At 37.7% G+C, this 16880-nt stretch overlaps 1 long non-coding RNA gene across 1 annotated transcript in view; it reads right to left on the reverse strand.

Annotated features, from left to right (window-relative positions):
- Positions 1 to 565: 565 nt before the first annotated feature.
- LOC134490326 (uncharacterized) overlaps positions 566 to 16880 on the reverse strand; it is a 41821-nt gene continuing 25506 nt past the window's right edge. The window contains exons 2-3 of the long non-coding RNA XR_010067203.1: positions 7837 to 7963; positions 566 to 768 (exon numbers count right to left, since the gene is read on the reverse strand). This is a non-coding gene — a long non-coding RNA (uncharacterized LOC134490326). The remainder of the gene's footprint in view (positions 769 to 7836; positions 7964 to 16880) is intronic.

The following is a 16880-nucleotide window of genomic DNA, read 5'->3' on the forward strand; positions in this document are numbered from 1 at the left end:
TCCTATAAAAAACTAAGTTCCCTCACCTGCTTTCAGATTCTACTTATCACAAAGACAGTGTGTTTGTTTAGATTTGATGCATGGCAGGGTTGCAGGAAGACTCTTGCAAGGTGTCACATTATTGTTATTCTATTATCTCTTGAGTGTCTATCTATGCGACCTGCCTATTGTTTATTCATTGTGGTTGAGATTTATAGTGTCATAAATGTCTTTAAATTGTAGAAGATAAGCAACGTGTAAAATGAGATCAATCATCAATAATTAATCAAATTATATAGATTCAGACAGAGTCAAATGAAGCCTTGCCCACACTAGCTTTTTAGAAAGACAAAGAATAGACCACTTAAATATATATATTCTATATTTTTAATGTCAATCAGTGGGCAATCCAGGTCCGATGCAGAGAAAAAATATGTTGCATTATGTTATTTGTGTTACATTGTATTTGTATTAATTTACGACTCCAATCTAAAAATTCAGTGTGATATATGGCAAAATAAACACATTAAAACAGCATATACGTTTATCAAACATACTTCCTTCCCCCTGGTGAATATCACTGAACAATCAGCTAAGCTTAAAAAGCTCAGTAGAATAAGATTGTTCTATTATTTAACGTCAAGATATAATGTATTCATAACACTGTTCAAGATGATGTCAGAGATATAGAAGTTAAAATAAGAAAAAGTTGTGTCTACCTGACTTGCTGCTTATGAGAAGTGTGTGATAGAACCAAATGCTTGTGGTTAGTTGGATCTCTGTAGGGTGCTGTAGAGAGAAAAGATGACCCTTACAGAGACATGCAAGCAATATTACCAAAATTATTGTCAGTCCTACAAGGGAGACCAGACCAAGGAAGAAACTCAGTGGAAGACTAAAGAATAGTTATATTTAGATTGGCTATTGTAACATAATCTTGCAAGTTTTGACTGAGCTCCCCCTCCTCTCTCTTTTATAACCATGTGAATTAGAGAGGTGTCTGAGACATTTGTACACTTCCTGGACTTAATCTATGTTTTCCTTCTTATCTCTTTGGTAACAGTTCTTGCCTATTTTTCTCAAGGCAATCCTCTTTTCTCTCTACATCAATGAAGGGTAAAACATATCTTAACTCCACAACAGATAGATAGTGATCATAGGTGACTCAGACAGACATCTCCCTAATTCACAGGAGTATATGAAGGGGAGGGGGTACAAAACAATCAGACTTGAAAGACTCTGTTATTATAGTCAATCTCAGTAAAAGTAGCTTTGGCCTTCCCATGGAGTTGATTTCTTGATCTGGTCTACCTATTGGGGGTGACAGGTGCTCCACACCTTTAAGGATATGGAACCAATGTTGAAAAACTTCCTTGATGAGAAAAGTTCATTTGTTAACAATATCATAATTCTTTTTCAGCTGGAAAGAGCTTCTTGAAAAGAAATGCAGAAGGGAGGAGATTGTCCTCAAATTCTGGAATCAGTTATAAATACATAACTCCCAAGGTGAAATCAGAAGCATTACCTAGTCTAACAAAGGGGTAGGTGGATCTGGATGAGAGAAGATGGTTTGAGAAGAAAATGCTTATTTGAATTGAAAGAAAAGGCTTACTTGGCATTAGAATACATTTGTTGGTAATATGAATCAACAGTGTACTCAGTACAACAAAACTGGAAATTAATTCACTGTAAAAACTGGCAAAGAGCTACTATTTTAGGCATAGTATTGTGGAGGACACTCAAGACAGAATAGATTCTACCTTAATATTGTATGCTGGGGAATCAAAATTATGTTATCCTGGTCTAATGAACATGCACATTGTAAATCTGTAGCCATCCAAAAGTATTGGAAAAGGTAATGGGGATGTTAAATAATTTTTCAGGAATTCCTGATGATTGACAATGGTGAGTTGTAGAGGTTCAGTCTTAAGCAAAGGAATCAGTAGTCTCCACTGAAACATGAGATAGGAATGGCTGAGTTATAGATCATATGTGGGTGCAATAGAAGATTCCATGAAATGGCATGTAGCACCAGACTTTACTATCATTTAATAGTTGTATTTCAGGATAGTTCTGCTCCTTAGGATAACAGTACTGACTAAATAGTGATGTAATTTGGCTTTTTAAAATTTCTGATGACCCAGCCTCTCTCCCTTGGGGACAGGGACCAGCTGTTTCCTGATAAATCAGCTTTAGAGCATTTAGGGTATCTTCTTGCAAAATTCCCCTTTCCTGTAAGTATGAAATTTAGCCAATGCTTTGGAAAGATGGTGTTAACAAGGCATTCACATGCAAAGTGCCCAGTTCTCCACAATATAGGCATAGTCTTTGTCTGCATCAGGACCCTTTGTGGAGTGCGGGTGGGGGGCAGATAGAAGATGTCTGCTAGCTCCCAGCTGCATGGATTCAGCCTCCAAAGTCTAGATATACAGGAGGAAGGTGGAAAGAAAGAGAAAAATGGCATCTTCCTTTCCTACCCATATTCTGTCATAATTCCTTCAGTCTTCCTTCAGTACCCAACCAGACCCGGATTAATACTGGAAATATGCCAAACCCAGTCTAAATGTTTGGCTGACTGTGCAATCAACCATAATAATAATAATAATAATAATAATAATAATAATAATATGGCATATGATTCTTAGATACAAAACAAGTACATTAGACATTTTTTTTGCCAAAATATAATATATTCTCTGCCATGCAAAGAAGTCAAAGCATTTTATAGGCCTGTGCTCAAGACTGCAAATTTCAGGGTTTTTTTGTCTTGCCTTTCTATTGGATAGAGTTCACCTGTTGGTCATGCATGGCTCATACTTGTTTAGATACCAGTTCTTTTTTAGCCTGGGGTCTACTGGTTGCCATCTCACCATATTCCCCCCTTATAATAATGCTGGGCAATACAAGTTGTGTCAGTAGCCAATACTTGCTAAAATACTTGACAAGAATAGGTGGGATTATAACAATAACCATTTTCATCTGCAGTGACTCCTTATCTCACACACAAGCATGTATTCACCATGTAATGTCAGTGAGCTTTCAAATCTGTTCTACTCTGAATGTGGCTTTGTTTTCCCTTGTATCCAATCTGCTATTTCTGCACAATTCCCCTTAGGAAAAACTATGTAAGTCACAATCAACTATTTCAGTGAAAGCTGGAAGTCCTGAAGCATGGCAATTAAGCTCAAAGACTTAGTGGGTTATTGCTGCTTATTTCATTTCCATTTTTAGCATCCAGCCATTAGTCTATTCCCCTAATAAAAATGGGAAGGCATGATTTTTCCAGCCACATAAATTAATTATTTAATTAGTAAGACTGCCAATTAATTTGCAGTCCATTTATCAGAAAGATCTAATGACACTTTCATCAGTCTATCACTCATTGTGCAACCTGTTTTACCACCCTTGTTCTCTACATCTGTTCATTCAGCAGATTTTTTTTTTTTTTTTTTTGAGTGGGTATGAAATGAGCTGGCAGCAGCCAGTTCTCCACAGTGAGCAGGAACTCTGGGGCAAAGGGTTGGCAGAGACCTTGTCCAGCTGAGGCAGTCAGAGCGCCAACCTTCCTTTAGCACTTTTGGCCTGTTTACATAATAGTAACAGATGGATTCTTACTCTCCAATGTTTTGCAACTTACAATAATAAAATGTTCCCTGCTTGTCATTCCATTTTTTCATGGGCAAAGGCAAATGAACCAGGGAAGGAAGAAATGAATGAATGAAGCCTTTGAAAAAATTCTAAAAAACAATTATTTTACTTTTCTCTCCAAGATATAATGACATTCTATGGTCAATTTGTTCATATACAGTGTACACATTTATAAAGTAATTAGCCATTCCAGACCAGTACTGTCCACTCTGATTGGCAGCAGGCTTATCCCAACCTTCCTGTATAATATCCAATGTTGAACTTGGATTCTTCTCCATTAAATGCTATGCTTTCTATATATGAACAATGATCCTATTCTCAGAAAAATGAGAGTGGCATGGATTTTATTTGACTTTGCATATTATGATTCCAGACTCTGTTGCCAACACTGTGAAACAGGACAAATATATCTATAAGAATTTAATTTTGGAAAAGTACAAATGATGTATGTGTGTGTGTGTGTGTGTAAAGAATTTATAAAGCCATTTATAAAGAATACAAAATATTTGATAAAAGTCAAACCCATTAAATCCATTTTAACTGAACTGTTTCACTTTAGGGGTGTCAAGGAGTAGCAGACTCCCAATTAGGACATTTGGTAACAAACCTACATAATATCCCAAAATATTGTTATTTTGGAGCAAATTAAGCCAAAGGTAAAAATGAACTTGAGCCAGCATCTTAGGTTCATTTCAAAAGCATTCCTGGGGTCAATAAGCAGAGGGTCAATCATGCAACGATAAACCAGAAATTATAGTAAGAGCCACAGTAAGTGTACTTACATTTTTACAGTAATGTTCCAGCTACTAAAAACTTAACACTTGAGAATTCAGAGCTCTTGGCCCTACCTAAGCCCCACCTGGCAGCCCTCAGACCATCTACTGTAGAATGGTATTTCCAAATCTTGACAAATTCCAGTTGGGCACATTTCAACTCCAAAAAGTTCACATCTTTGGAAGCTGCCTTGGTTGGAAAAGATTCTCTTCTCATAAGTGAAACCGTATTTCTCAGTAATTTTTTCTTAATAGAGCATTATGCATTCAGGCTTAGACTATCAATTACATGCAATTCCAAGAGCTGGGTGGCACTTCAGCTGATATCCTGAGGATTTGAGTCTTAAGACTGATCCTCATCCCATTGTGAAACATTTCCGGGGAAGGCATGAATGGATGTTTGAATATAAACAAGGCTTAATACTGTAAGATTATGTTATCCTTAGGGAAATGCAGATCATTCTAATTCTGGTTACAGATATTTATATATGATTTTTCTCTGTGAAACTTTCTGTATATTTGCATGTATTATTCTAAGCAGCTTTCCATGGGATACATTTTTTCTTGTATAAAATTTAAATGTTTTTTCCCCTGTCTCTCTCTCTCTTTTTTTTTTCCAACTCAGTGGAATATAGGAAATAAGTTAAGTAGCAAGCTATGAGCTCTGTCCATCCATCTACCCATTAGCAGAATAACTCTGAAAATTGAACAGAACAAGATTAAACTTGTTGTTGGGGGAGAAGCTGGGGAAAGGAAGATTGAGATGGAAAATGGGCTAAATCAGGTAAGGGAATGAGGAGATAATTATTTTTTTTTAAAAAAAAATCTCCATGGCCTCCCTTTGTGACAAGCCGTTGGGCAGTGGTTCTGAATGTGGTCAACTGTTCCATTCTAATTCACCCCTTCCTCCTGGTCACATGAGCCAGAACAGAGCTATTATTAAGGGTTGGAAAGCATTCCAGAAATAATGTTCTGCATGCTTTTCCTATCAATTTTTGTTAATGCAAAATAAATGTTATTTTGGGTAACTGTTGGAGCACAGAATAAAATATACTAGCAAATTCCACCCAATCCAACTTCTTGGAACATCATTCCTTTCAAGATTAGACTGGCATCAACCCTGTTCAACATTAAGAAAGCCATTTAGAATCTTCTGTAGTAGTTGGCAGAACAGTGTTGACCTAAAGATAAAAGTCACTGTCAAAAAACTAAAAGAGAAATACAAACAGAAAATCAAGTAGTACTGCAAATTCTCTTATACCACATATAGCCCCATTACCAGAATATGTTCCATTTTATCTGAAAATCAAAGCATACCATTAATCAAGTCTATACTATTAAGCCCTTACTGTTTGTCAGATTAAAATGCAAGATGCTACATCAAACAAAACTCATTGATTAAATGAAGTATAACCCAACTATTCATCTCTTTTGGTATCTTTAGTAAACAATAAGTCAAATTACCCCATATGTTTGTATTCTGCTCTGGAAAATGCCTTTGGTTATTCAGTGCTGACTATAATACAACTTTTTCATATATTTGATTCAAATATTGCAGATTGTTAAAATCTTGTCATGTGATATTTTGATTTAGATGTTATTTCTAGAGGTTCTTGAAAAAAATCCATAGAATATTGCAGAAAATTTGTTCACAGTACATATTCAGTACATCACAGTTTTTATGCTTATAACAGAAAATAAATATTGAAAGAAAATGCTCATGTTGTATAGAATATATGATTATATGGTTGCAGTTTACTCTAGTGTGGAACTAGATATCTTATTGAACTATATCATGACCCAGAAAACACAATTGCTTAGCTAGAAACTATAGAAGGTTATAAGTATCCCAGAGTATAATTAATCTCTGATGACATTTAGCCAGGTTGTTGCAATTACTGTAACACCACTGTACTTATGCCTTTTAATAATCACTCTGCTGTACTATTCCTTACAAGTCATTCTTCCCTAAATAATGTAATTAAGCATTTATGCAATGCTTCAGCTTTGGAGTAAAAAAAAAAACAAAATAAAAACACCAAAACAAAACAAAAGAAAGCTCAGGTGCACTCCATTATTCAAACTATACAGGAAATAAATCAAGCAGGACCTCTGGGGAAGAAATGGCAAACTGAAGATGGCTCCGCTAAAAGAGCCAACAACCATGCTGGAATGAAGAGCTGGCGAGTAGACCGGCTCTTCATAATTCCTCTCTGGACAAGGAGAGGACTTGAGATCGCCCACAAGTGCTCCGGACAGTTGCTGCATGAAAGGAGACTGCAACTTAATTATTTTGAGCATATTATAGGAGTTATCCACCCCCACCCCATCCCTATGCATCCGTATGATACCAAGCCGAGAAAAGTTGGCATATTGTTTGGGAAGCTACAAATCAGATAATTTAGTATAGAGTATGATTATATTGTTGGTATTTGTTTTGTTTCCTTGGAGTAAGACTCAAAGATGCCCTGATTACCAGGGTAACAAATCACTTAGGCAGGGTGAACAGGTCAGGCTTAATTGTTCCCAAGTTGGGGTGTGGAAAAGGATGACCAAATAAGAAAAGCTGCTGCATGCTTGGGGGAACTTGCCACCAGAAGTTTCAGTTTCTGTTTCTGTTCAGCCCAGCTCAGCAGCAGCTCTTTTGCTCAGCGTGTGTGTGTGCGCATGTATGAGCTTGTAAATATGCCTCTTTGTATTTAAGGACTTTGCCTATCCAGGGCTCTGGATAAGGAAACTGTTTGTGTTCTATGCTTTGTTTAAATACACTTATTTTTGTACAGTAGAAATGCCTGATGTTTTCTTTCTGATATCTCAGGCCAAATCTCTCTTCCAGCACTCTGCACAAACACCAACATATATAAATATATCCATAGTTAAGTATGTATAGGATGGCTACTGGATCACTTCATTTGACAGGTGGTAGATTGCTGATTTGAATGGCCTCCCTCTTTTTGTGTGTGTATTAAAACTTATCAATTGACCTTTTTCAAAGTTTGAATTAGATGTCTTCCTAACATATACAGACTTCTATATACAGACAGGCCTCCCCTCAATAAATATATTTATTAGTTAAATTTAAATCTTGCATATCTTACAATTAATATTAATGGTAGCCAAGAACAATAAAGTACAAATATAACAAAATAACTCATTAGTTAACTGTTTTGTTTAACTTGTTCCATAAGAAGGCAAAAGATTCTCAAACAAAATAAAAAAAAGATATAATTACAAGATGCAGACACTGAAACAAGGAAGATAAAATACATCAGTGAAAAGGAGTTAGAAGCATTTTATCTTTAATATCTGTATTTTTTTTTCATGTTCATTCAAGCAGAAGTGTTAAAATCTAAGGTTAATGTCAAGACCTTACATTTATCATCTTGTGATAAATGTTAAGTTATTAATAAAATGGATGAGATAACCCTTTCCATACCTTAAGAACATGATCATTGCACATATTCCCATCAAGCACTTCTTCCATCATCTGCATAAGACTCTTAGGAAAACTGGCTTTTTAAATTCCAGGCTTGATGCTAGATTATGAAGTTGAATGGAACATCCTGAAAGAAGGAAATGACAAATTACTTTCATATAAGGACATCTGAAATTGAGTCTGACTTTTCATATTAGAGAGGAATGGAAGGAAACTGGAGCAAAGACCCATTTGTAAATGAAATTAAAAAAAATATATGTAAGCGATACAAGGGTTTATTTTATTCAACACAGTAAAATAATTTGCTGATGCTTTTGTGATGTGAAATATATATTATGTAAATTATTTTCCTCTTAGTATCCATCAACATACACATTTGTGTATTTTCAGAATTTAAATACAAAGAAAAAAGTTACTAGCCTTTAGGGTTAGGACCAGTAGTAATGTTTCCAGATTTCTGCTTCTAATAATTGGTTGCTGAAGTTTTAGTAAGTTCCAACTATTTTAATTTATTCAACCCACCTGACATGGCAATCTGCATAGTATTAACTGTAAAAATGGGATTTCTCTCTTCTTAATTTATCTTCCAAGTGTTACTTTATCCTTAATCTGCCTCTAACCTTTTACCATGGAGATTATCTACTGCTATAGTATAAAGAATGACTCCCCAATATACTAGGAATGAGATTTTGATGATTCCATTGCATCTGTTTTGTCAGCCAATTTAGAGAACTGTATTACAAAATTGAACCAGCATATCCACAATTTTGTACCATCTGCCTGTCAGAATGGATGTTGTGATTAACACATTCATAAGATCTTCCACAATATTGTTGTTCATTCGTTTAGTCGCTTCCGACTCTTTGTGACTTCATGGACGAGCCCACGCCAGAGCTTCCTGTCGGTCGTCAAAACCCCCAGCTCCCCCAGGGACGAGTCCGTCACCTCTAGAATATCATCCATCCACCTTGCCCTTGGTCGGCCCCTCTTCCTTTTGCCTCCCACTCTCCCTAGCATCAGCATCTTCTCCAGGGTGTCCTGTCTTCTCATTATGTGGCCAAAGTATTTCAGTTTTGCCTTTAATATCATTCCCTCAAGTGAGCAGTCTGGCTTTATTTCCTGGAGGATGGACTGGATGGATCTTCTTGCAGTCCAAGGCACTCTCAGAATTTTCCTCCAACACCACAGTTCAAAAGCATCGATCTTCCTTCTCTCAGCCTTCCTTATGGTCCAGCTCTCGCAGCCATATGTCACTACGGGGAACACCATTGCTTTAACTATGCGGACCTTTGTTGTCAGTGTGATGTCTCTGCTCTTAACTATTTTATCGAGATTTGTCATTGCTCTTCTCCCAAGGATTAAGCGTCTTCTGATTTCCTGACTACAGTCAGCATCTGCAGTAATCTTCGCACCTAGAAATACAAAGTCTTTCACTGCTTCTACATTTTCTCCCTCTATTTGCCAGTTATCAATCAAGCTGGTTGCATAATCTTGGTTTTTTTCAGGTTTAGCTGCAGGCCAGCTTTTGCACTTGCTTCTTTCACCTTCATCATAAGGCTCCTCAGTTCCTCTTCGCTTTCAGCCATCAAAGTGGTATCATCTGCATATCTGAGATTGTTAATGTTTCTTCCAGGGATTTAAACTCCAGCCTTGCATTCCTCAAGCCCAGCACATCGCATGATGTGTTCTGCGTACAAGTTGAATAGGTAGGGTGAGAGTATACAACCCTGCTGTACTCCTTTCCCAATCTTAAACCAGTCCATTGTTCCGTGGTCTGTTCTTACCGTTGCTACTTGGTTGTTATACAGATTCTTCAGGAGGCATACAAGATGACTGGGTATCCCCATACCACAAAGAACATACCACAATTTGTTATGGTCCACACAGTCAAAGGCTTTAGAATAGTCAATGAAAGAGAAATAGATGTTTTTCTGGAACACCCTGGCTTTTTCCATTATCCAGCGGATATTGGCAATTTGGTCCCTAGTTCCTCTGCCTTTTCTAAACCCAGCTTGTACATCTGGCAATTCTCACTCCATGAATTGCTGAAGCCTACCTTGCAGGATCTTGAGCATTACCTTACTGGCATGTGCAATGAGTGCCACTGTTCGATAGTTTGAACATTCTTTAGTGTTTCCCTTTTTTGGTATGGGGATATAAGTTGATTTTTTCCAGTCTGATGGCCATTCTTGTGTTTTCCAAATTTGCTGGCATATAACATGCATTACCTTGACAGCATCATCTTGCAAGATTTTGAACAGTTCAGCTGGGATGCCATCGTCTCCTGCTGCCTTGTTATTAGCAATGCTTCTTAAGGCCCATTCAACCTCACTCTTCAGGATGCCTGGCTCTAGCTCACTGACCACACCGTCAAAGCTATCCCCGATATTGTTATCCTTCCTATACAGGTCTTCTGTATATTCTTGCCACCTTTTCTTGATCTCTTCTTCTTCTGTTAGGTCCTTGCCATCTTTGTTTTTGATCATACCCATTTTTGCCTGGAATTTACCTCCAATGTTTCTAATTTTCTGGAAGAGGTCTCTTGTCCTTCCTATTCTATTGTCTTCTTCCACTTCCATGCATTGCTTGTTTAGAAATAATTCCTTATCTCTTCTGGCTAACCTCTGGGATTTTGCATTTAATTGGGCATATCTCCCCCTATCACTGTTGCCTTTTGCTTTCCTTCTTTCTTGGGCTACTTCTAGTGTCTCAGCAGACAGCCATTTTGCCTTCTTGGTTTTCTCTTTCTTTGGGATGTATTTTGTTGCCACCCCCTGAACAATGTTGTGAACTTCTGTCCATAGTTCTTCCCGGACCCTATCTACTAAGTCCAGTCCCTTAAATCTATTCTTCACCTCCACTGCATATTCCTTAGGAATATTAGTGAGCTCATATCTATCTGATCTGTGGGTCTTCCCTAAGCTCTTTAGTCTGATCCTAAATTGTGCAAGAAGAAGTTCGTGATCGGAACTACAGTCAGCTCCAGGTCTTGTTTTTACCGACTGTATAGATGTCCGCCACCTTTGGCTGCAAAGGATGTAGTCAGTCTGATTTCGGTGTTGTCCATCTGGGGAAGTCCATGTATAAAGGCATCTCTTAGGTTGTTGGAAGAGAGTGTTTGTTATGCAGAGTGAGTTGTCTTGGCAAAATTCTATCAGCCTGTGTCCTGCTTCGTTTTGTTCTCCCAGGCCATACTTACCTGTAATTCGAGGTGTCATTTGACTGCCCACCTTAGCATTCCAGTCTCCTGTGATGAAAATAACATCTCTTTTAGGCATGTTGTCCAGTAGGTGCTGCAGATCCTCATAGAACTGCTCTACTTCAGCTTCTTCAGCATCTGTGGTTGGGGCGTATATTTGGATCACTGTGACGTTAGATGGCTTGCCCTGAATTCGAATTGAGATCATTGTGTCATTTTTTGGATTGTATCCAAGCACTGCTTTAGCCACTTTACTATTAATTATGAAGGCTACTCCATTTCTTCTGTGGTCCTCTTGTCCACAGTAGTAGATCCGGTGGTCATCTGATGTGAAGTGGCCCATTCCAGTCCATTTCAGTTCACTGACGCCCAAAATGTCTATCTTTAATCTTGGCATCTCACCAATAACCACATCCAATTTGCCCTGGCTCATAGATCTTACATTCCAGGTTTCAATGGTGTGTTGATCCTTAGAACATCGGATTCGCCGTTCACCACCAGCACCGTCGGCCGCTAGCCGTCCTTTCGGCTTTGAGCTAGCTGCGTCATCACGTCTGGGGCTAGTTGAGCTCATCCTCTGTTCCTCCCCAGTAGCATTTTGACCATCTTCCGTCCTGGGGGTCTCATCTTCCGATGGTATACTGACATATCTCTGGTTGTACTGATCCATTTAGTTTTCATGGCAAGAATACTGGGGTGGGTTGCCATTACCTTCCCCAGGGATCGCATTTAGTCTGACCTCTCTGTCATGACCTTCCCGTCTTGGGTGGCCCTTCACGGTTTAGCTCATGGCATCATTGAGGTGCTCAAGCTCCAGCACCACGACAAGGTAATGATCCTTTGCTGAAGCTTCCACAATATAGGGAGACAAAATAGGAAAGAAAACAAATTAAATATTGTTCAACACATGTTTAAGCAAATAATACTGAAAAGCTTTTTTCAAATATTATTTGAAGAGGGCAATAAAACAGGCAGGTCTACACTTCTGACTTTTGCTTTTAAATGTAATGATGGCAACTACCATGGACGGATTTAAAAGGAGATTGGATAATTGGTAGCTGAAGATACTAATGACTATTAGTCACATACAATGGCTATAAATGACCACTACATACTAATTCCTGGATCATGCCCATTGCTTGGGATTTACAGTGGAAGAGGGCTATTGGATACATGTAATACTTAAGGGCTTCTGGTCTCTTTGCAGCCATCTAGTGGCTGTGTGAGGTTTTGCAGCTCAGGTACAGTATTCCTCTTAAGGACTTTAGATATTTAGTTTGATCCAACTTCAAGATTCAAGAGAGTATGGCAAGTATGTCCTGTATGAACCTGAAATGAAATTCTGTTTATAATCCTGCCCTCCCACCCCATGAATTCTAAAAGTAACCTTAAAAAAGTGAAGCAATGGAATGATACATTTACTGATGATTGCACAGCATCAGTCTTCTTTGCAAAGATGAATACTTTCAAATCGTTCAGCATTCAAATTGAATTATCCATTCAGTCATATCCGATCCTTGGCAATTCCAAAAGCCAGCTTTCTCCATGATTTCCAGTCTTGTACAGCTTCTTTCTGTTGGTTTATATTTTGGCCTGTGTCTGCTTTGATTACATCCAACCAGCACGTTCTCTGGCATCCTCATTGTCTTTTGCCACTAACAGTTCCAAGCATAACGTCTTTCTCCGACGATGTTGATCTATGACATGACCGAAATAACTAAGTCTAAGTTTTGTTATTTTTCTTTCTAGTGACATGACCAATTTTATGCGCTTCAACACTTTATTATTTATTATTTAGCATTACAGGACTGCAAATTAGGAATTATATTGCAAATCCAATGCAAGTATTCTTTTCTGCCCTACCCCCCTTCAAATTTCTACCCTAGCTCATCTTACTCTTTATTTTTGTATATAAGCTTCATGTTATGAACAGTTCTGTCAAAGACTATCAAAGCTTGAGCTACCATTAGTACAACGGCCCCATGAGCATGCTATGAGCAGAAGATAGTGTTGGGATCATCTCCATTTTATCATAAACTTGATGGGGTCCATGGTAGAGTGAAGTGTGAAATATATCCTAAACAGCTGATAATTCATTTCTTTAACGTTTTCATTACTGGACCATTCCAGAAGAATTGCTCTTCACATGGCTAGTAACAGCAGGGGGAAATGTGACCTTCTCTTTTATTTTGAAATCTTCCCTAGTGCCAATTCTGGCTTCTAATTTTTCAAAATTGCTAAGTTGCATATTACTTGTAACAATAACCTACTACTCTGTCCCTAATAATCCCAGCAGTCATTGCTTTTAAAATATCAATAGATTGATTTATCTGTACACATTATTCCAAATATTTATTCTGGCCAGTGAAATTGCACTGAGTTCTCCGTTCATGTACTCTAGGCATGACTGATTAGAATTTAATTAATTGTAATTGAAAAATTGAATAAAGGAACATGCCAATGCACAAATCAAAGTAAGAATGAACAGACTTTATTTTTCATGTTCATATTAAAGAGGATTTTTTGCAGAGTGAAGAGTTAGAAGACATATGCTAACTAGAAACTAATGCGATGAATAAGCCTTGGAAGATTGATTTTATATCTTCACAGAATTCAGCAGTAGGAACAGATTGGTCCTCATTTGATTATGATAAACGAAAGCCATTAATACTACATGTGACATGTTTACATCACCTATCCTAGAACTAGATAGCCAAATGCTTGCAGCCACTGTGGGTCTATTATAGGATGTTCCCCTCTCCCACCCCCTACCTCCCAGTGTTTGATTATGATGAAACTTAGATTACATAGGATTTAGCCTCAAACCTCCCCAAGTTACAATAAACCAACAGACCTACTCTTGGTCTATGTTGAGACTGTAGTCATCCCAATTTCTCAAGAAGCATTATAATATTTTTGAAAATGAGAGTTCAGAGCATTAGAGAAACCTAATGATACAGCCTATTTTCACAGAACAATTATTGTTTGAATCAGTTTGTGTCACTGTGGTCATTAGTGTCAAAAAATGCCAAGTTTCTTTTAGATACGACACAGATATAATTTAAGTGTGGTAAGGATCAGTTAGTCAAATATTTCAGGTGATTTAATGGAACAGCTTAGAAAACTCTAAAATGCTATTTGTGATTAGAAATGTGTGGGCTGATGGGGGAAAAAATGGAAATTTTCTGGAAAAAAATAGGGTTGTTTTTTTTTGTCCCCTTGAGGACATTTTTAAAAATTACAGTATGTATAACATACTAATATAGGAAAGAAATTGGTATATTTTTAGAAATACAGACAATGATGATATTAAAAGAAATATATAAAAGGTAGAAAAGTTGTCTCAATACAGGTACATTTTAGCTTTCAGAAGTCCATGACATTAGAAGTAAAGGCTCAGAAAGAAATGAAACTGATTTATACCAAGTTTCATCTGTACTTTCTGAGCTTTATGCTTTCCTGAAAATTAGTGTTTTCAGTATGCATCCAGAATGCATGACTGTTTTTAATACAATGTCGATTTCTTCTGTTCCCAATGTCACCTTTGTGCTATTTGCTTCTCTTAAAAATGAAGAGTTACTATATTTACGTGAAATGAAGAGATATGTATAATTATTGTTTGAATGAACTATATTTTTCTATTTTTTTAACATGCAAACTAAGTTATACGTACAGGTAGTCCTTGCTTAATGACCACAATTGCACTGGATTTTTGGTTGCTAAGCGAAGCAGTCATCAAGCGAATCCAACCTGATTTTATGACCATTTTTGTGGTGGTTGTTAAGCAAATCATTGCAGGTGTTAAGCGAACCACATGGTCATTAAGCAAATCATTCCCCACTGATTTTGCTTGCCAGAAGCTGGCCGGGAAGGTAGAAAATGGAGTTCACATGACCACAGGATACTGCGATGGTCATAAATGCAAACCAGTCACCAAGTGCTCAAGTCGTGATCATGTGACTGGGGGGATGCTGGGATGGTCATGAGGACCAGTCCCAAGTTGTTTTTTTTCAGCACCATTGTAAGTCTGAACCATCATTAAATGAATAGTTGTTAAGTGAGGACTACCTGTAATACATTCAATAAAATAAAACAAAAACAAAACCACATATTAATAAATAAATAAAGTCACTGTATATTTGTAAAGCCACATTACATTCCCCAAACCTCCAACCAGGTTGCAAAGCTCTTTAAGGCAGCTCAGGAGCTATCATGAAAGATTCTCTCTGAGTCAGAATATGCAAGTTTATTTCAATGAGCAAGTTACACTGCAATGAACAGGTTACAGAATCTTGGAAACTTATCTGTGTGCACATTAAGTGCTCATTTATTAGTGAGCACTTAAGGTGAAACCTTAGTGAAAGGGGAAGATGATAACTGCCTATCTGACACTAGAAAAATGTCCATCTATCTTTCACTACAACATTTTTAAAACATCCATTTTCATTCACAGGGTCAGAGATTTCTATCACACATGTTTTTCCAGTAAAATGCATCATCTGGTTTCCAGGCATTTTGAAGCAGAAAAGACTCCCTTCAGAAAAAAAAGGAAGAAAAAGAAAATCTTGGCCCTACCCCTGTGCGTTACATGGCTCCATCTGCATGTTATCACTTCCTTCTTGCAGTGCTGAAAATGCTAAGTGCAGATCCCAGCTATGAGCAGACATAGCAAAAATACAGAACCAAGACTTGGAAGCACAGCACTGAAATTAGCTTTACTGTGCTACACTTCATACTGAAAATAATTGAACTCACTACCCTGGGTACTAACCTGGCTTAGGGACGTGGCTAATGTAGAATTGTTTAATTTGGTTTTAACTAAACTGAACTTTTTTTCTGTACTTCAAGCTCCTTTTAATATAACATATCAGCATGAATCTCTGATATTCCTAAACAATCCTAAACAGTGGGAATCTCTGACATAATTTTTTTAGATTTTTTATCCCACCTTTATTATTTTTTATAAATAACTCAAGATGGCGAACATACCTAATACTCCTTCCTCCTCCTCTTTTCCCCACAACAACCCTGTGAGGTGAGTTGGCCTGAGACAGAGTGACTGGCCCAAGGTCACCCAGCCAACTTTCATGCCTAAGGTGGGACTAGAATGCTCAGCCTCCTGCTTTCTAGCCTGGTACCACTAGACCAAACTGGCTCTCTTTTGTATTATTTATGTAGTGAAGGTGCAGGCCCTACCCTATCTTTTCACTAACTTGGTTCATTTCAGCATCACAATGGACAGCTTATCCACAGACATGGATTCCACATCTTTATCTAAGCAAGAAACTTAATCCTACCTGCACATAAGCAGCAGCTAGACACTCATGCAAGGAAGACAAGCCTGGTTTTTAATTTCTTAGCTGCCTTGAGTGCTCACTAGCCAAAAGCAGAAACATGTAAGCAAACTTATGAGTGAAGAGAATATGTAATTACAAGATAAATGAGAACGAAAAGCTGCCCCAATAGAAATTATACTGCCACTGAATGTTGTTGTTCGTCCATTGTCGTCTATGAAATGGTGACATCAACACCATTAGTCACGTTAAAACTAAATGTGGTGTATTCAAAGATGACTGGTCAGGCCAATTTGGGCACAGAATGTCCTGGCACATGCTGGGCAAACATGTGTAGACCCTGCAGTTGTTGCACTGATGGCTCTAGACTTGCACAGCTCGCGCTTAAGTTGTGCTTCTGCAGTGCACCTTACTTCATAAGCCTGACAGCCCTTTATGGATGAGGCCACCTCAGGTAGAGCAGTTTTGTGCCAGTGTTTCCCAAGTGGTTGTGTCTATGTCAAGCAACTTCAGGGAGGGCTTTAATGTATCTTTGTAATGTTTCTTCTGCC

The sequence above is a fragment of the Candoia aspera genome, chromosome 1 (genome assembly GCF_035149785.1).
Source record: "Candoia aspera isolate rCanAsp1 chromosome 1, rCanAsp1.hap2, whole genome shotgun sequence".
NCBI lineage: Eukaryota > Metazoa > Chordata > Lepidosauria > Squamata > Boidae > Candoia > Candoia aspera.